The sequence below is a fragment of the Ursus arctos genome, unplaced genomic scaffold (assembly GCF_023065955.2).
Source record: "Ursus arctos isolate Adak ecotype North America unplaced genomic scaffold, UrsArc2.0 scaffold_13, whole genome shotgun sequence".
NCBI lineage: Eukaryota > Metazoa > Chordata > Mammalia > Carnivora > Ursidae > Ursus > Ursus arctos.
Window position 1 is genome coordinate 30,050,116 of NW_026622797.1, and position 22,226 is coordinate 30,072,341.

At 37.2% G+C, this 22,226-nt stretch overlaps 1 long non-coding RNA gene across 1 annotated transcript; it reads right to left on the reverse strand.

The window, feature by feature from the left end:
- Positions 1-5,845: 5,845 nt before the first annotated feature.
- LOC123001358 (uncharacterized) lies at positions 5,846-16,563 on the reverse strand. The gene is made up of 3 exons (XR_006410164.3): positions 16,273-16,563; positions 15,997-16,170; positions 5,846-8,909 (listed from the first exon to the last, which is right to left on the reverse strand). It is a non-coding gene; the product is annotated as an uncharacterized LOC123001358 (long non-coding RNA).
- Positions 16,564-22,226: the final 5,663 nt, after the last annotated feature.

Here is a 22,226-nt window from a genome sequence, read left to right on the forward strand (position 1 = left end):
ACTGTTTTAAATTGCCAGGTTTGGGGTAATTTATTTCATATCAGGTGACGGCTACAGATTTCAGTAACTGGGCATGGGATGCTGACATAAGAAAAACCTAAAAGGGAGGAAAAGTTTTATAACTGGGCAGTGGGCAGAGCTGGAAGAACTCTAAGAAGAGTATTAGGGAAAATCTAAAGGGCTTTGAAGATATTGTTAGCAGAATCCTAATGGCCTTTGAGAACTGCCAGTGAAGGCTTAAAGAAAAGTAGGGAGAATGTTATTGGAAACTGGAGGAAAGGAGATACTTACGCACTGGCAGAAAGTTTAGCAACACTGCCACCTGTGGTAATGCGGAAAGTAGAAAATACACCAATTAATTAGGTACATCACTTGGAACCTCAGATGCAAGCATGTCATTTCAAGTGCAAATGACAACTGGCCATTCTGGACACAGAATGCAAATTCCTCTAGTCAACTAACCTCTCAAGTAACTAAGGAGATTTCCAGGCAGTGTGCTGAAGGCGCTGCCTTATTTCTTTCTGATGCTCATACTACAGGGGGAGAAGAGAGAAATAAGCAAAAGGAAAGACCATGAACAAAAAAGGAGCCAGGAATTGTTCGAGTTGAGTATTCCCAACCTCTACAAATGGCTAAGACTAAGAAATGGCTTCTGGGCAAAGATCAAATCCAGCATACTATCAGAAAAACATGGTTTAAAGATGAAGCTGAGGATGTGACCATAAAATCTCTTGAGACTTCATAGAGAGCAAAGGCACGACCTCAGAACACTGCTCAATCAATACAATGAGGGCTTTTGTCTAATGGAATAAACCTCAGTCAGCTCAGGTTGGGGGTAATTTACTACCCTGCAATAGACAACTAACACAATATGTTGTAGGAAATAGGGTTACTTTTTGTTGTCGTTACACACAACTAAGTTTGAGGCCTTGGAATTCACATCTACAACAGTTTAATATCCCAAAGAAAAACACAAATTCAGCTGGGTCAAAACTGAATTTTCATTCTCTGCCTCATTGTATGGAATCACTGTCCACTCTTAGTCACTGCTTAATCCCTTTCCCCAGCTCTCAACAGCACACACACACACACACACACACACACACACTCAATTGATTACTAGATGTCATAGATTCTACTAAGTGAAATAATTCTCCTAGATCTTTGCACCCCTGGCTGGTGTCTTGGCTTCCAGTCCAATCCCTGACAGTCCTATCACCATGTTATTCCACGACTGATCGCCCTCAAATGAAAATCAAGTTATAGGCCTTTTCTGTACAGAGAGCTTTATTGATTTTTAGGAGAAAATTCAGCTCAGCTTGCCGTGCTTTGATTCCTGACTAAGTGTCTCCTTTACCTTCCATAACTTTCCCATACAGATCATTTTCTCTGGCCATATCAGTTTATAAACACAGACTTCTTTTGTTATTCTGTGCTTTCATATATATGGCATATACGAGGTAGATTACTCTTCCTTTACCTCACTGACTAGCTAATTCCCTTTCGTATTTTGAAACGGCACAAATGTACTATCCCTAACTTATGGGTACAATACTAGCCAAATTACTTAAAATATCTCAGCCTCTGTTTACTTGTAGGTGAATAGTAGTAGTACTACCTCTATTCTGGGCTTGAAGTGAGGATTAAATGAGATACTGCATGAAAAGTGTTTACCTGAGATCCCAGCATTATAGCATTGTTTTTATGCATTTTCACAGCTCCCCATGAGGAAATTTCTTTCCAAAACGCTATGACCTTGCTTAATCAGAAAACGTCTCATCATACGAGCATCCTCAGACACTACCTGAGATTTAGATGTAAACACGTCACTTCAAGGGCAACCAGTGAAGTCATTCTCTCAACTAGCTGCTCTGAGCCACTAGGCAAAATACAGAACCCTCGAGCCAATTAGATGCTCTCAAGTGCCATTATTTGCATATGATTTTTTTCAATGTGCCTTTTAAAACATTTTCCCATTAAAATAAATTCTACATTGCATTCTTCAAAATACACTCACATGGCAATCTTGTCTTACACTAAAATTTTGTTCTAGTCCTGAGGCTTTCAACATGATGGGTGTTCATTTTCCTTCACCATGACTATAAAAATGTAACAAAAGCATCGTTTGCATTCTCCTCTTCCCGCTTTTGTGTGGCTACTTCTAGACCATTGCTTAACAACAAAATCATTTCATAACTCCTGACATTTCTGTAAAATGCTTAGGTTTTTTTTGGATAGAGTCTGATTCGTGTCTCAATTTTTATATTTTCTCCTTATCTTTTGGTATTTATTTAAAACCCAGAGAGTCTTTGTTTAAACATTTTATTATCTGAATTTCTTATTGGCCAAATCTTGATGTTTATTGCAGTCTGCCCATTTTCCCCTATGGTAGATTGTTTTTTTGAGTCAGTTTATAATGCAGATTATAATCTCATCTTCAGAAAACATTAAGATTGTGTCTTCCTCCAGAGTTTTGTTATGTTTACATTATTATAAAATTATAAAGTTGTCCTAAATTAATATAGAAACTGGATATTGCTACTTTAAAAAAGTAGTTTCACGCCTTGGGGCTTCCAGACCCTACAGTAAAGATAAATTCAAATCTCAAAATCAGAGCAGAAAGCTCATGGATGCGAATAATCAAGAAGACTTCTCATAGTGACTCCAGGACAAGAGAGGCAAATTCCCTTGTCATCTCGCTGCACTAGCAGGCAGTTTGTTTCTGATCTACCATTTCATTAAAGTTGCAGTCCTGGCTTTAGGCAAAACACTCGGAACTTCTATCTCAAGCTACCTCAAAGCTTAATATTCTATTTCCAAGGACATAAAAGCAAAATCTCTGGCCACTAAGTTTGGCAAATACCCCAAGCAACTCCTACATAAACTCCCTCTTAACTGCTCTGGTTTTCATTTTCCTCTTGGGTTCTAGCTTCCAGAAATTGCTTTTACATATGCATATGTATATGTATATATTTATATACACACACATAAGAACACATGTTTCCAAGCTCAGTGAAGCATTTAAATTGATATTTGTTGTATTGTATGCTGAATTTCCAGGTGGTACAGAAGGTTTTTCAGGTTCTCTAATCCACTATGTTACCAGAAATGGAAATCTGTTGGTTCTCTTTACCGTTTTTTTTTTTTTTTTTACCTTATGGTTTCTTCTCACTTCTAATTTCAGCTTATTCAGAACTTTGACTTTTCATGCCCCTGCTAAGAAATACATTCTCTTTATCATTCTCTTTAACTCTCTTCATAAATTTCCCTGTTTATACCCCCAAGAGAAAGGAGGGCTTGTCCTTTATTCCTTGTTTAGACCATTCTTCCTTGTTTAGGCAGACATACCAGACCAGCTCTATAGGCCATTGCTAGCTGCCCATCACTTGGTCCAATCAGCAATGAGCATAACAGTGCAGCCATTTGTATGCAGATAGATGCTATCTTAGCAGGCTCTATCCCTGAGTCAGTCCCTATATGGGGGCTATAATTTTGAAAGTGACTGTGAATGACTCATGTATATAGTACATTGCCAGTGTTGGGAAACCCAGAAACTTGACTTACACAGCAAGGGAGAAGTCCCAAAGTTGCGTGATAAAGCTGTTTATTCTGTTTCTACCTCCTCCAGTCATGTCCTCTGAGTTCTTCCTCCTGCCTTTCCCACACACACCCTTCACTCCCACTTCAGCTTAGACAAAAACTCCCCTCAGTAGAATTTGCACCAATTCCAGCATGTTCCTACTAATGGTATGATTATGTTATCGAATTCCTGGAGCCCCAAACCTATAAAGCATCCCAGAGACCATCTCTACTCGGAGTTAACAAGAAACAGATAGCCATTACCAATAGCTTAGAAGCTGTTTGTTTCAATAATTGTGAGATAATTGCCCCTTGTTATCAACAATAAATGTAAAATATTTATGAGAGATTTGCTTTTTATTCATAATGTCCCTTGCATTATGATTATTTGCATTGTGCATGACATCGTAAAAATGAAATTATGAGTAAAATATCCGTTAAATCTCTTTCATTGAAAGCTACAGACATAGAATTTCTTGGAAGGAGATCAAGAGGGAAACTAGGACTCAAAGTTCATCAGAGGATAAAGAATAAGGTTTTGGCATACGAAGGACGTTCCCAAAGCTAGGAAGCAGGAACCACCACAGTAGTGTCAGAGCCAGGCAAAAGTAATAAGGGCCTCACCAACAGGAAGGGAAAAAAAAAAACAACTAACCATTTTTGGTCTGTTCATTCTTCTACTCAAGATTAAAATTCTGAAACAGAGCATCCAATGGGTCCGGATTTGTCTTTGACTGGAAGACAACAGGCCTACGATGATGGCAGTAAGGATGCTGTTTAAAAGAAGAAAAGGAAAGGAAACAGGTGCAAGGGGTCAAAAGATAACAAAATTCCAGAAATAAGATTAATAAGTCATGGAGATGTACTGTGCAGCGTGGTGACTACAGTAAGCAATACCCTGTTATATTTTGAAAGTTGCCGAGAGAGTAGATCTTAAAAGGGCTCACCGTAAGAAAGAAAAAAAAATGTAACTATGTGTGATGATGGGTGTTAACTAAACTTATTGTGGTGATCGTTTTGCAACATATGCACATATCAAATCATCATGCTGTACACCTAAAATTAACTCGATGTTATATGCCGATGGCATCTCAATTAAAAACATAAAATAAAATAAAAAGAAATGATGACTTAAAGGAAAATGAATGCTGAGCAGTGAAATAAAATGAAACAAAGCAAAAAACTATGTCCACTGCAGCTCGCATCCCAGAATGACGTATCATCTGTAACCTCTATGGTTCCATAAGTGCGCTCTAGTATCTGGATCCCAGCCGAGAAACGCTACCACCTATACAGCAATTTCAGTAAGCAATGCTTGTCTGCTCTGTGTTGCCTTTCTTAATGAGAAGACCTAATGAAAATTACAAAACCCTAAGAACCAAAGATATGTTTCAAACCCTAGGTGTTGAATTTCTTAGAAAATGCCAATGTTTAAAAGAAAAAAATGTGTGCAATGCAGGGAACCCCTGTTTCAAATGCAGAATCATAAGCAATGACAATAATGTATGCATTTTATGAATATTCTTAAATCAACAAATACAAACCTATCATTTATTACAAAACTGAGAGGGAAATGTTCTTTACCCCCACCTCAACAGCTTTCTTTTTTAACCCCGATTCCAGTGGAGGTTTTGAGTCCCCTCCTTCAGTTTCTTCCTGCTCTGTACTCACCGTGTGTGAGTCATGGTAAGACTGAAGAAGCAGGGTTGTCAGCATGCGGCTGGCATAGGCGGTCATTCTTGAAGTGCCACTGGGCATGATGTACGGACGATTCCAGACTATTACTTGCCTTCACAACTTTTTGTAACAGGTGCAGCAAATGAACTTCTGCCCCTGTCTTCCTTAAATGCCCACAAATAAAGCGTTACCATGTCCTGGATGTGAAGTCATTCCTACTTCCATGAATCATATTTTGTGTTCATGACTCTGCAACTGGGAATTAGTCATTTAGACCTAATAAGTTTCTTTAAAATAGGAAATGTTGTAAGAACAATTTAATATCCAGGTATAATTTTATATAGTCATAAGACATCTAGAAAAATGCCAATTAAGGTGTTCAACCACCACCAACAAATATATGTATTTTTGCACCCTGCCATCAAAACCCTAAATGAACTCTGAGAATCATGTGTTGAAACTGGCTGCTCTCCTACATTTGTAGAGGGCAGTCATAATCAAGGGCAAACGTTCAGCAATGTTGAACCCAACCGACTGCTTGACAAGTCCCCATTCAAGGAAAATGCAAACAAATAAATCTTGTTTCATATGCCTTTTAAAAATTGTATTTTAAATTTGATAATTTTGTCATTTGACCAAAATGCATGTATTCAAGTACTAAAATCACAGCTATTGATGAAGCAAGGATGTTACCAGAAATAGAAACAATTCTTTGGCTCTGCTGTGCTTTTTTTCCACAACAAACACATATATTCAAACGTATAGAAATGTGCACCACCCTTAGTTTTCTTTCTCTGTGCATTTGATATTCATAGAAGCAAAATAAAATCATTTAACATTTGGACTGTCACTAAGATATTTTTAAAATTATTTACAATCCCCACGGGAGTATAAGAGTCTATTTTGCTAAGGATGAGCAAAGCACATGTGTATTTCCAAGTAAGCTGATAACACTTTTTGCATTTCTCCTTTGGATTAAGTATGTATAAGATCTCCAGAAGTGACTGGAGAATATTTTCTAGACACAAGTGTTTGGTGTTAATTTAATAAACATTTGTTTAACATCCACTAATATGTTTTATAATTTTAAGTGTAGAAATCTTGTACATCTTTTATTAACTAAGTTCTTAAATATTTAATTTTTGATGCTAATATTAATGGAATTGTTTTATTTTGTAATTTTTCTGTTGTCTGTTGCTAGCAGATTAAAACAATTGATTTTTATATGTTTACCTTGTATCTAAAAACTTTGTTAAATTTACTTACTGATTCTATTAGATAATTTGCAGATAGTCTAACAATCTATTTTATTGGATTCTATTTACACAATCATGTGATCTGCCTTTTGCTTCTTTTTAAAAAATATTTTAACAGTTTATTTCTATTTCTTATCTTACTGAATTACCTAGGATCATGGAAGGATTTTGAATAGAAAAATGTATTTTTCTATTCTAAAAAAAAAATATTTTCAGTATTTTTAAAAGACTTTCTGGTAGAGGTGTGTAATATTTACTGAAATGAGAAGTTAGGTCCAGAGAAATCTAACTAAGGAAATATATGTAGGAATTCAGAGAAAGACACATTCAAGATTTTTCAGAAATAAAATTGACAAGAGATGGTAATCACTCATAAGGCCTGAGATCTCTAGCCAGGGTGGCTAGACATTTACATGAGACAGGGGATATTTAAAAAGAAAGGGAATTAACTAGAAGTGATTGAGAAAGAGTAATGTAAATGAACACATTTTGAAAACATTTGATATCCAACTCAGATCACATTTACATCTTAAAACCAGTAATTTTAACACCTGTATAGATTAGGTATTTGCCTCACCCAAGGGAGAGAGGGCAGATAGTCTGGGTAACCATGGTTTGAATCTTCAGGCACAGCTGAGGAATCTTAATGTGGGACCAAGAAAGTTTATTTACAGGGTGATCCGTTGCTAAGTGCAAAAAAAAAAAAAAAAAAAAAAAAAAAGGTGGCCCAATAGGAATTAATTTTGAATAGTCTGTTTCAATAATTAGAGCTATGAAATATGAAGGGATTCATGTTGTAGGAAACAGAAGCAAATCTAAAAGGAAGCCTAGAGAAAGTTTATAGAAAGAATAGACTCTATGAACAAACTATACTTATGGATTAACCTCAGTTTTAGGGTAACAGAAAACTAAGAAGGGGAGAAATGATCAAGAGGCAAAGAAAGGTAACAAGGATTATTCAAATGAAAATTCAACAAAAATTTGAGCACTTACTGTGTTCCAGGTACTTTTCTGGGTTCTGGAACTACAGCAGTGAATAAAACATACAAAAATACTTGCCCTCATGGAAGGATTACGTTTTAGTGTGAAGATCAATATAATAAATACATTGAGCAAAATACATATCATATCAGAATGTGGTAAGTGCTATGGAGAGAAAGCAAGGAAGAGAAATAGTGTGTGCCGAATAAAGGAGAGTATGAGTTTAAAGTAGAATGGTTCAAGAAAAGCATCACATGATGTGTCTTTTATGAGACAAAATGGAGAAACTCATTGCCCTGGTTCTGGTAACTCTCCAGTTAGTAGCTCCAGTTTGATGAATCCTGTCCAGCTATACTCATTTATAGTGCTTGGCTTTTGTGACATTTAATTATCCTTCAGTAAATCTTCTTTTTAATTAAAAAAAAAAAAAGAAACGCTTCACTAAGTTGGGAGCACACTTGACATGTTCAGGAAACACCAAAGACAGTCAGTCTGGAATGGATTGAGCCAAAGAGAATGTAGGAGAAAGAGAAGTTGAATACAATGGGGGTCATGGAAACATACACTGACAGGTGTATGTGAGGATTCACTATGAATGGATTGATCATTCTCAGATTTACAGAGTCATTGCTTGACTGACTTTAATATATCACCCATTCCCTTGATCTGCCTCATCCATCAAATTAACTAATCTATAATATTTAGCATCTGTCACAATCAAGATCAAGTTCACTCCTCTTTTTGTACACCGTTTGGTTAAGCACTTGCTACTCATTTTGGAGATCCAGTCTCTTTAGCCAAGTCAGTTTCTCAAGCCCCCTTTCTCCATTATCCCTTTTTAACCTCGATTCATCTTCCATCTCAACCAGACTCTGTTGCTGGGATGCTGGCATGCAGAAGTTCACTCCAGTTCTGAGGGTAACATTACAGACTTTCCTGCTCTAGTGGTCATAAGTTTAGTAAAAATCCCCATCAGGGCAGTAATATTTTCTTTTTAAAATAATATTCCCAGAAGCAAATTCACTTCCACTGGAAAAACTCACAAGCGATGGCTTTTGAGGTCCCTCATGGTCTGTGAGCTTGCTTTGGGAAGTCATTCAGCTCACCTCCAATCAGGATTGCACAGGATTGGCAGAATTATAATGATGTTGTGGGTCTGGGTGAATTACTTAATAAGTAAGTTACTTAAGTCCATTTCTTATAACTTATGTCTTTCCATGAGCTCTAGTCATAGGGCATCAACTCTGTTCCTCCAATCAAGCTGCTCCTCTCAGTTGGACAATGAAATAGAAAGCTGTTTTTCTTAGGAGTCTGATGTCCTGGCTTGGCTTTGTTCCTTTACATTATTCTTCTTTTCTAGTTCCTTTGCACAGACAAAGATGAAAAGCTGTTGCATTCGTGGATTCTCAGAAGTCTCTGTCCAAGAAAGTGATTTGGAATAAAATATGCTGATGTACAACGTAAACCAACTCTTTTTTTTTTTCCCCTAAAATAAGCGACATCACCCAAAGAAATAATAGCAGTTTTAGCTTGAAAACAAAAGCTCCAATGTAAGCTAAGTTTAGAAGACAATGAGAGGCCGGAATACTGAAGTTTGCTTGCCTTCGGTAAACAGAAAACTGTAATTTTAAAGAGCTGAAAATATCTCACAGAAATATCATTTCAAAATTTGAAATGGCCCTTTCTCCCCCATAAATGCTAACAGATTCACTATTATCTAAGTGTGATAAAATTCAAAGCATATGAACAAGTTTCTCCCAATTTTTATAAATTTCTTAAAATTGAAAAGTAAATTATTATTCCATATAAAATTGGCCAGAATCAAAATATTGGAGAGACTCAGCAAACTGGAACAATGACAGTTTCACCAATCTGTATTTTTAAAGCCCAGTTCTGCTGCCCTCTTCAGTTACAGACATTTTAGGTGGGCAGCATGGTAGCAGACTGGGGGCAGAGAAAGGAATTAGACTTCCTCTGGGTGTCCTTAATTTTCAGAACTGACATCAAAAATTGGACGCTACAATGTAATGCATTTTGCACAGATAAGAGCAAGATTTTAAGATGTGCAAAATTTTCCAAAGACGGAATAAACTTTCTGATCCAGCAGTGAATTTTCCTTTTTTGGCTTTGTCAAACAAAGACCAAGTGACCACTCTTCTTCATAGATGGTTGTAGAAAAGTATTTCCCAAGCTTTAGTCATTTAAAAACTTACATCATTAATTCACCATATTTATGTACAATGTTTTAAGTTTTTACATTAAAATGATAACATTTTTGCCTAAGTAATTTTGCCGAAAGAAAAGGCAATAATACATGTCATATTGAAGGTTTACTGTCTTGGAACTTTATTTTTTTCCCTAAAATACTTCAAGCATTTTAAATAAGCATTTAAATAACTTAAAAACATTCATTGATGTACCGTCTAAAGTCACCTGATGTTCCACCAGTGGTATACATTTCAACTTTAGGAAATATGCTGCAAAAGACATTTCAGCATAGAGAGGGATCTTTAATGTCCCTTTCCCTCTGTGATCTATGATTCTAAATAGATGATAGTTGCAGAAGCATGACTTTTTCATTTCCGCTGCTAAGCACAGAGAAGTCCACATAGTCATATAGAACCTTCCACATCAATTGACTTTTATCATTTCAAAAGTGCTTTTATTATTGTATTTTACCCACTGAGCTCTGCATAGAAATAATAAGGGTGAGAAAATAAAAGCACATAAAGTTGCATTAAGCCCACATTATACAGTTAGTTCATGATGGGCTATGTCTACAAGTCAACTCTGAGCCATATGCTCTTTCCACTAAATTAAATTCATCCTTAGTGAAGAGAATTATTTAGACCATTTGCTGTTTTATACTCCTTTTAATAAAAATGTGTTTTCAAATTAGTTGTTCTTTATTTCCTTTATTTTCCCTTATTTCTTAAAATGGGAAAACCATGGTTCAAACAGCAAACAAAACTCTGGGTAAATGTTCTCTTGAATACCTTGTCTTTCCACACTTACGTTAAGACAGTTCTGAATATAAAATGCTATTTCACTTAATGTAATTATCATTGTAATAATATTTAAATGCTGAAAGTAACTTGAGTAAACCACTTTTTTTATAATATAATTTTTCTTGTTATTATTATTATTGTTATTATTTTGAGTGACATTCTAAAACTCCAATAACTCATTAAGTGATTTGTATTTTTTGAAAGCTACATATATGCCAGCACTAAGATACATGCTGTGGAGATTTACGTAGAAGTATAAATTAGTGCATCAACAATAATCTTACTACAATCTAGTTAATGGAACAGATGTAACATAAATGGAAGAAATAGCAAATAACTCATTTGATGTAAAAACCATATTCTGGTAGATTTTTCTATGCTTTTGGATAAGACACTTAGCCTCTCTGAATTATTTCGTTTGTAAAATAAGAGGGTTGACCTTGTTCTTTTCAATCTCTGAAATTCTAAAATTTATGTCTAAGAGTAGATAAGATTAAATAAAAGAAAAAGCCACTTAAGAAACTTAATATTCTTTTCTTGCAACGAATGCAAAAGAGATCAATTTGATAGCCATTAAATAAATTTTGCAAAACACTACTGAAATGATACCAATATTTAAGATTTAATTCAGACATATGGGTTAAAGTTGTAGTAAGCTAGTTAACAAATATTTCCTGAGCAACGGTTCATGCCAGGCACCATTGTAATAACTGCTGGTGATATACGTAAGAGTTGCCATCCATATTGGAATTTATATTCCAGAATTGGGGTGAGGTGAGCCAATGAACAAACACCAGGTATCATTGTGATTTTGGATTGTATTGGGAGCATTAAGTAATCATTGTGTCTATTTCTTATAAGTTCAGTCTTTCTTCCAATGTGCTGCAATCACAAGGCATCAGCTTGGCTTCTCCAGAGAAGCTGCTCCTCTCAACTGGACAGTGAAATACACAGAAGTCAGGATCTGACTCAAACTTCCAGGAGGTTTTATCAGTCCTTGGGAGAGCTATCCCCTAAAAACTACAGCACATCAATGGCTTCAGATCTCTTCTTCAAGTTCCTTTATCTAGGGCAAATCCATCTGTATTCTGGCCAATCTTTTGCTCCTTCATCTTCCCAGAGGCACTAGGGCCTTCTTCCTAGTAGCCTTCTCATTAGAATCTAAACTAAGCCCATGCCACTCTTTCACACTTATGGTCTCATAAGATGATCTCATACATCCCGAAGTCTGACAAAATTCAAGAATGCAAATCTCAACCCAGTCAGCTCCCCTTGGCTCCACATCAAAGAAGCTAGTCTTTCCATTACTGGCCTTTCAGGTTTTTAGGCAGGATCCAAAGACTGAGTAAATGCAGGGCCTTATATTAAATTCTCAGGGTGGTCTCATTAAGGCCCATTTCTCTTGATCTGCTGTTAAGGACTCATAACAGACTAACTCCTCTCTTCAAACATTTTCCCATTTCTAACCCTTACTCTTTCCACCTTCTTTATGAGTGAAGGGTTAATAGGATTAGTTTTGCCATCTTCTTCGAAAATGTGGTGTTATTCAAGCCTTTAAACTTTATTGTCAGTTTACAAGGAGAACAGAACTTTAATTAAACAAGAATGAAACCAGCAAAATCCAGAATGTGGGAAACTTCAAGTCAACCAACCCAGTTTTTCCAAGAAATAATTATAAGAGGGGGAAATAAAATATAAATCAAATATGATTCATGAACCTTGTTTGGATCCTAATTCAAACATACTACCTATTAAAAAAAATGAAACAAAGAAATGTAAACACTGGCTGGATTTTGGTGATATTAAGGAAATATAGTTTAATTATTAAGATAGTGGCATTGTGGATATATTAAACACTGAGGAGTCTTTATCTGTTAAGGATATACATTAAGATATTTATCGATGAAGTGATATGATGTCTGGAATTTGTTTCAAAATAATGTATTAGTAGAAGGAGTGAGGATAAAGATGAAACAAAGCGATATGTGTTGGCCATGTGTTGAAGCCAAGCCATAGACACTAAGGATTCATTATACTATTCTACCTACTGCTGTAAATGTTTGGAATTTTCCATGAAACTAAAAAGGGGAAGCATGGCTTCATGCTCTTACAGATCTCTTTGAATTGTGACATCAATTGTCTTGATGCCTCAACTAAAATATTCATTTAACATTTTTCTTGTAAGGTATTATAGATGTCTATATGGCCAATTCATGGGTTGTCTAATACTCAACTCACTTTCTACCATACTGTATTTCCCCTCCCTGAAAGCTGAGCCTGGACAACTGGTCCACTCGTTCCCCAACCACTCCAAAACGGTGTTGGATGGCCATATCATGCAGGAGCAGCATGGTATAGAAAGTAACTCCTTGGATTTTTCAGTTTATGAGTTACAGTTGTCCACTTCAAAATTTCTTCTACCTTGGTAAGTTTCCATCATGAAACTTTGTGTGGGAGATAGCTATACTTCTTATCAGTCTCAAGGCAGTGACTTTATTTTGAGGTCAAATACTTTAAATTACATTCAGTAATACCCCAATGTTTATAACTCTGTGCATAATATGATAATGTAGATGATTTATGAAATGTCAGTTGTACTTCTGGAGTATGCTGGAACTAAATGCCATTTAGAGTTTTTTCCTATGATGACATTATGCCATCCTAAATCCTTTCTCTCTAAAATCGCTTCTCTTTTTAGTATCTGTTGTAAATTTCATGATTGATTACAGAAATTTGTCTGCAGGGCCCAAAACTCTGACACTTATTTCTTGTATTGCATTCTTTATTAGGTTACCCAAAAATAACAGTGCCAAAAGCCATTATGAGGACAGGCATTTACAGGAATTTTAGGGTAAAGCTCATGGAAAGCAAATAAAAAGGAGCCACGTAATATTCCCTCCTTTAAGTTTCACTTTCTCTCTACTCAAATATTCTTTTTTTAATAACATGGGTAAAAGAGAGGGCAAATTAAACTTTCTCACCGCTGTTAAACATTACAAGTTACACATATATTTCAACTAAGCATCATTATATGTCATAAATTATCTAAATTCTCTTTCCTTCCTTAGGAATGTCAAGGAAATCTCAAACACACACACACAGCCCCAAGATGACACTGACTTCATATCACTAAGTTGAAGTCCCCGATTACCTCATTTCATTTCCTTGCACAATAAAATAATAAATTTTGGACACACAAAATAAAAAAGTTTTGTAAAAAATACGTGGATAATTACAACTTAATTTCTTATTAGCAATTGGGGAAAAGACCAAAGTTTGACCCTGATTCATTCTCCAGTTAAAGGAGAATGACATGGAACAAGTCATGGCCATCAAAATTATAGACAAAATGTTGGAAATATATTAAAACTTATCACCCAAATATGTCTTTATAAAGATCAAAACCATTGGATTAAGAAAAATTTGAATGTGATGAATGAGACCAATAAGCCAAATTGGCTTGATAATATTTTTCATAGATTTGGACATCTAACAAATCAGAAGAATGGTGGTATACGTTGATAAGTTAATAAGTTGACTCTGAAAACAATTATCTAAGTATGTCATATACATGCATTGAAATAACTGGGATAAAATAGTTATGCAAATTATGATATAGCACACACCTGAGAAGGTGCCTGACAAAGGAAAACTGCTTTTGCTAGATATCAGCCAGAAGGGGAGAAAAAGAAGAACACATGACAAATGCAACTGAGCAAAAACCCAGAAATAGTCTTCAGAGGACTTTATATTTTAATCAATTGCTTGGACTTTCCAATGATATCATTACAACATTAGGTGGATGGTTAGCTCTTGATAGTAACTATATATACAGTGTTTATTATGTATTAGAAATTGTTCTGGGGCGCCTGGGTGGCACAGCGGTTAAGCGTCTGCCTTCGGCTCAGGGCGTGATCCTGGCGTTACGGGATCGAGCCCCACATCAGGCTCCTCCGCTATGAGCCTGCTTCTTCCTCTCTCACTCCCCCTGCTTGTGTTCCTTCTCTCTCTGGCTGTCTCTCTCTCTGTCAAATAAATAAATAAAATTAAAAAAAAAAAAAGAAAAGAAATTGTTCTAAGCACTGCATCAATCTCTGTAATCTTCATAATAATCCTATGAGAAAGCACTATGATGATACTTGGTTTTAACAGCCATAATAACAGTAAACTAAGGCACAAGAAGTTCTATAACTTGCCCCGGAGAATGAGTAAATGAGAGCCAGTACTCTCTACTACCTCTCAACTTTGAATAGACAAAACTAACTTTCATTAAATAATTAGAAAACAATTAAAATTGTGTTACAAAAGCTACATGTGCATACCAAAAAAATGTGGAGGATGGAAATGTGTTTTGGAGAAGGAACATGGCCAAAAAATGAAAAAAAAATCATATTTAATTGGGGCAAAATGCAAATTAAGGTAATTTCAAAAGAGATATGATACATCAGAGTCTCAGCCTGAGTTAGCAAAATAAATTTAAGTGAGTTCAAAAATCATAAAGAGATAGAATCAAGAAATAAGAATCTTGAGAACGTCCTACCAACATATTTGGTCAGATTATTCTTGTGCCACTGTGCCATCACTGGACAAAGCTGAAGCTCAAAAATGTAGGTATAAACCATCCGAATAGTAAATTTATATTTTCTGTTTTCCAGACACTGTGATTTATTGGTAGTATTACTCTTATTTGCATTATTACAATTAATGACAAAAAAAAATCAATGTTTCTTTGTTGTGATCCAAAATAAGTATTGAGGCGAATAAGGTAAGCTCAGCAGGAATGATAAGGACAGACTGGAGATATGGCAGACTGTTGAAAAACACAGGTTAGAAGTCCTGTGGAATTACAGCATTACTGACAATATCCAAGGTACTGAAATAACCTGGGTCCATCAATGGGTGAATAGATCAAGAAAATGTGGAATATCTAAACAATGGAATGTTATTCAGTTATAAAAAGAAAAAAATATTGCCATTTGCAACCATATGGATTGAAGCTGAGGGCATTATGCTAAGTGCAATTACTCAGACCGAGAAAGACAAATACAGTATGATCTCACCTATATCTGGAATCTAAAAGCAACAACAAATTCACAGAAACTGAGAAGAGATTGGTGGTTGCCACAGGCAGGGGTTTGGGGAGTGGGTGAAATGGGTAAAGAGAGTCAAAAGGTACAAACTTCCAGTTATAAAAGAAAAAAGTCCTGGCGATGTAATGTCCAGCATGGTGACTGAAGTTAATTATACCGCATTGCATATGTGGAAGTTGCTAAGAGAGCAGATCCTAAAAGATCTCATCACAAGAAAAAAAAATTGTAACTATGTATAGTGATGGATGTTAACTAGACTTATTAAAGTGATCATTTTGCAATATATACAATATATCGAATCATTATGTTGTACACGTGAAACTAGCATAACGTTACATGTCAATTGTACCTCAACTAAAAAGAAGAAAAAAGAGAGAAAGAAGGAGTCTGCAGAGATAATCATACCTTTGCTGTATAGAGAGGATCTAGACCGGCCACTCTTCCCTTGCGTGAACTTTGAGTGAACTTTTTCCTATCGGGGTTCTCTTCAAAGTAGTCCCCATAGTGAAAAGTTGTGAAGAGATATTTATGGCTGATGGTAAAGACTTTCTTTTTTCTAATGAAGGCCAGAATGAAATGCTGCTTTGAAAATGGAAGGATTTAGTTCAGACTTAGGAGAAATTTCTAGGCTGTAAAAATCTAGTCTCTGCAGTATCATAGGAAAGTAAATTATTGACTCACCTAGTATTTTTATGACTGAAGAAGAAAAGGCTCTCGCTGGCCTGCCTGGAAGCAGGGGGATGGACTAAATGACTTCAAGGATTCCTTCCTCCTAGTTGATTTGGGGATAATTACAGGGAAGAACAAACAAGTCTACTCTTAGGTCTCTGGTATATCCTCAAGTGATTAAAAAAAAGTTAAAAAAAAAAAACACAGGGTACATGAACTTGTTATGATATCTTAAATACACTTAAATCAAAATCTTTGCGGATGTGAAAATATGTTTCTCTTGCCTTCTTGCATCTAGCATCTGACGTCCTTGGCAAATTTAGCCCTGGTGTATCCCTAGCACTGAGGCAGGGGTTTCAAATTACTGATGAGGTCTTCTGCCTCTTTAAAGGTGGTATTAAGAGTACCTAGGAGTTCTGAGCAATATCGTCCCTTTTTAGATCTGTCCATTCATCATGATCCCGTGCCAGAATTTGTTAGGTAAACATGATTGACAGACAGCCATCTTTATCCTTTATATGGCTGGAGGTCAGCCCTGGTGGAAAGTAATGCTTTTTTAATTAGCTGTTAGAGGATTGAGTTTCCTTTGTGTGCATTGCAGGCTGCTCTCTCTCTTAGCCAGTATCCAAAGTGGGTATCTCTTATGCCTTTCGTGCTTAGTATAACCCAGATGACTGAAGAACAGTCATAAAAGATTCATATTGAAGCTGTTTTATAAAAATTTGCACAGCTGGCAAAAAAATAGAGAGAAAAACATACTTGAAATAACAGAGTCTTCAGAAACGAAAATGAGCAAACTTTTCAAGGCTATCTTGGCAAATAGCGGCTGCAAAGAGAAAATGGTTTTGTCACAATACCTCTGCTGCAAAAATAAAATAAAATAAACATAATTTTTAACTGTAATGAGCAAAATATAATTTCCCTCCAAGGAATTGGTCCTTCCATTGAAAGGTAAAATAAACCCCTGAAACACTTTTGGTTTGGCAGAGTTTGCAAGAAAAACAGAGCAAGCATTCGTGACTAATTCAATGGCACTCTACTTCTTCCGTATCTTTTGTGAGGCAAGATGTTCACTTCAGAAAAAGCTGATGATTTTTATGCCTAAAACAATTAATTCCACAATACGTGAAACCACTGTGAAATGAGAATGGGTGTGCACAAAATGTTAATACATATTCAAAACACATGCTTTTTATTTAAGTGTGAAATTGATGGGCTACAAAAGAAATGCTCTCAAGCTTATAATATAAACTGCTAAGTAGTTTATAAATACAGTAACTAGATATGATGATTCAGTACAAGGGCTGAGATTATATTAAGATCCTAAACATGAATTTTCTAACTTGTGAATCAAAAACTAAAATCAATTATTACAATGCAAGGCAAAATTAGACCCCAGCTCTCTTTTGTCTAGTTTTATGTCTAAGCTAGTCTACTGATTTTCTTTATTATTTTCTGTTTCCAATTTCATTGCTTTCTGATTTTCTAAATATTTTCTTCTTCTTGGGTTTATTATACTCTTCTTTTTATACTTGTTTAAAGTGAAAGCTTACATAGTTGACTTGAGATGGTTCCCTTTCTGAGAACTTCCTTCCACCGTGAGCTCTCTCTCTCTCTCTCTCTGTTTTTCCATGAAGAGGTGATATGGTGTTTAAGAGCGTGCAATCTGGAGCCGAACTGCCTGTGTTTGAATCTGAGCTCATTTACCAGCTGTGTGATCTTGCGAAAATTACTTATGCTCTCTGGGCTTCAGGTTTCTAATCCATAAAATGGGACTAAACATACTTCTTGCGCATTTAACTGTTGTAAATAAGTGAGTAAAGACACTGACAGAACTTTGAAGTTCTTCGCAATGTGTGCGATGTGAGGGCTCTTACTCTTGCAAGTGGCATGAATTTATAAAATGTGTAGCGTATCCACCAGGTATAGTCTACATTTAGAAAGCTAACTTCATTTAAATAACACATTACCAGTAGTGAATAATTGATTGGGGTTTTTGTTTGTTTCTGCTTCATTTCTCAATGCGTCAATGTATATATGTGCACAATATGGGGCTGTACGTAGGATAGAGGAGGAGAATGAATTCATCCCCTTACAGCATTGACGTCATCATCTATCACCGTGGCAGTGTCCATGCCAGTGTGTGCAATTTCAACACAGAGGAACTTGAAGAAGTCTCTGCTGCATGTCTCGTTTATGACAAGAATGGATTCACTATGAATTGTCCTTGTTAGCTAATTAAGCTCCAGAAATCAGTTCATTATGAATCTATATCCCTTCCCTTTTGAGTGACCTGGTAGATGTATGGTTTAAACAACCAACAACCTGCAAACACACAGAGTTCACTTAAAACAACAACTACAAGGCCCGATGAAGTGCACGGTGAAAAAACAAAACGAAACGAAAAACAAAAACAAAAACAAAAACAAAAAAACAACTCAAGGCTGACATGGTTTTAAGAGCTTCCCCAAGATGCTGAGCAAGCAAATCCTCTGTCACTTCATCTTACAACTTCAGGCAGCAAAACTGGCGGGTACCGTCAGAAACATGGACCGCGTTTGAATTCACTTGCATTTTTGGCTTGCTAAGGTTGAGTTTTTCCCACAAAAGAGTCATGATGGCTGTCAAAGAAATCCACATATAAAATGTGTTCGGTGCGGCTTAAACAAGACATTTAATCTGCAGCTGCTTGGCTGCGGGCGACGATGCAGAGGACTCCGGGCGAAGCACCCGCGGAGTATCACGCCACGTGCACAGCTAAGGTGCATGCTTTTGTACCATTTTGCACCAGCACATGGTATCTCTACCTTCAGTGTGTGACTATGGGAGTGGTAGCCAGGGGGGAAGACGGGAATTAAAATGAGGAGGGAAATCATCCACTCTCTCCAGCGCCTGTTATGTGCTGGGTGCTGTGCTAGGTAAGCCCCCTACGTAGTATTCTCCTTTGATCGATTGCACGAACGCAATATTAGACAAGCCTTTCAGAATGAACGATTATCGGAGAACTGGAGGTTGCAAAGAGGAGTTGTTTTAGCCGCTGGGGATACAAATCACCGACTGAGATTTGTAAATGCTCCTGTGGAGACGGTTTCTATGGATCTCTTTCCTCTCCTTTATGCGACCGCAGGGCTCTACCTGACACCGTCAGTCGTCTTCATTGCGGTAAGCGCACACGAATCCATGTATTCATGAATATATAAAGTCTAAAAAACCTGTTACAGGAATAGGTTTTAGCAGTACATTTTAAAAATCTTCTTTCCTTTCGCTGAGACCCAGTTTTGAAGGGAAAATGCTGCTGCTTTGGGGTTTCATTAAAGTACTCCATGGAAAAGAGTTTGCTAGAAATGTATAAACACGTGCAGCATTATGGGTCTAATTAGCTAGAAGAATACCTGTATAAATGGAATCTGCCGGACACAATAAGCTGCCCTTCCCCCACTTACTTATATAATAATCCCGGCTTTCAGAAGACTAATCACTACACACCATCTACACAGCGTCTAATTTCCTCATCAGATTTCTCTGCTGGGTTTAGCCATGCTTGTCAACTTCCCAGCTCCCTCTTCAATAACTGGGTTTATTCTTAGTGTCTCGCCAATAAACATTCCTATGAGCAAACCCATGAAAGAATGAAGTCCAAATTTCTTTATCGCTCCCTCTTTCGAGAAGGGTTTTCTGCTTAGACTCCTGGGAAAGGTCACAGGTAATTTCGGCTGGTCACTTGAGGGTGGCAGGGTTGCAGCGAGCACATTGGGGCCTTTTGTTTACATAGCCCCCTGACCACCAAAGGTGACCACAGGCTGCAGGGGGACCATTTAGAAAAGCGAACAGACAGTCATGTAAGCAAGTCGGCCCGGTTCCGTCTCCCTTTCAGCACAAATTAAGTTGCTCATATTCCGCAGCAGGACCAAAGCAGCTCTCTGCCAGCAGACTTATCTTCCCTTTTGCTTAAGTACTTCGCATTGCTGAGGGCTTGCAAGGCGTTTTTAAGATGACTGATGGTGGCAGAGAAAGTTACCATGAATGAACTGAGAGCCAAATCCTTTTCATATTCATTTTATCAATGGAAAGTTCATTTCAATATTTCCCACTGAGTATCTCCAAAATATTTGCCTTTGTAGAGTCTCAAAAGAAAAGTGGGCACCTAGTAAATTGTGTAAATTCATAACTACTGAACTGGCTGTTTCTAAAATAGTACTGGCCTGTGGTGTTGGATACAGGGAATTATGTCGCCCCCCCTTCCCAAAAAGATATGTCAGAATCCTAACCCCCAGTGCCTCCCAATGTGACTTTATTTGGAGGGAGACGTGTTACTGAATTAATCAAATTAAAATGAGGTCTATTAGGATGGACTCCTAACCCAATGTGACTGGCGCCTTATATAAAGGGGAAATTGAAAAAAAAGAAAAAAAAAGAAAAAACTTTTTTAAAAAATAAAGGAGAAATTGGACATACACAAGGAGAATGAAGGCAAAATTGGGATAATACGGCAGAAGCCAAGGATCACCCAGCAGCAGACCCCAGAAGCCAGGAGAGCCGCATGGAGCAGATTCTCCCTCACAGCCCTTAGAAAGAACCAACCCTGCTGCCCCCAGGGTCTTGGTCTCCCAGCCTCCAGAACCGTGAGACAGTAGTTTCTGTTGTGCAAGTCCCTCGGTCTCTAGTACTTCGTTACAGCAGCCCTGGGACGCGGGTGTCAATGCGAATGACACATTCCAGGGTATTAAAAAGTAGTAATTGGTATGTGGTGTGGGGAGCGCTGTGTATTGTGTAAGACTGATGAATCCCAGACCTGGGCCCCTGAAACAAATAATACATTATACGTTCATAACAAAAAAATAAACTAAAAAAAAAAGTAATAATTGGACCTGAAAAAGTATTCTGTGCCCACAAATAAGTCAGTAGCAGCTGTAGAAGCAGAGGCTAATGAGAATCCGCTGTGACACAAGCTTCTTCCGGAGCAAATTAGACTTGGTCTCTCCTCCCACCTATGTAACTATCTGCACCGCGTAAGTGCTCCACTGCCCTCCGACGCTAATAAAACCTCCAAGGCAGAGTTCCTCAACCTCTGCACTGTTACATTCGGGGTCAGATCATTCCTCAGTGTGGGCTGTCATATGCACGTTGCGGGATGTTGAACAGCATGCCTGGCCTCTACTCGTGATGCCCATGGCACCGTCCCCCAGGGCTGTGACGATGGCCGCAGACAGTTTCAAATATTCCCTCAGAGGCAAAATCACCCCCGGTGGAGAACTATGGCTCTGAACATATTTTCAGGGAGCGGTGGCAAACTTTTAATGCAAAAAAAAAAAAAAAAAAAAAATTTATAATTGAAGTTCCCTAATCCCCAGTTTTCATGGCCTTCAGAGACTTTCCAAACCTTAGTAAATGAAAGCCTTGTTTTATTCACAGGCAAAGCAATCCCATTCAATCTCATTTACTAGCATTTACCGAGGGCTTTTGACATCCTAGTTTAGGCTGGAGGTTCCTCGCCACGTGAATCTTACTAAAGTAGCCTTGGAAATCTACCTCTTTGCATCTGGGAGCTCTTAACCTAAGAAATGGGTCAGTTTGGCAAGCGTCATCTTCCCCTTGTCCTGAGGGTGAAAAGGAAAGTTTATGTGAATTAACGTCCCTGCGTCTAGAGGAAAGGGTGGTCTTTCATGGCTGTGGGGCACCTTGCCAAAGTCAATACTCAGTAAATGTTTGTTGGATCAATGATGGCTCTTGTTCCTCAAAGACAAGAAACAAAAATAAAAAGTTTCAGGCAAAACATTGCACAAGATTATTATATTTCTAAGTTCATCTTTAGTGAGTGAAATCTATTCTTTTTATCCTACACCATTTTTATACTACCCATTTCCAATCCCAAAATTTGATTTGACCCAAAAATAGAAAGTTTTTCTTCTCTGGGGGGTGGGGAGCTTGCCTTGTGTAGAGGGTACCATATTTACCATCTTGACACA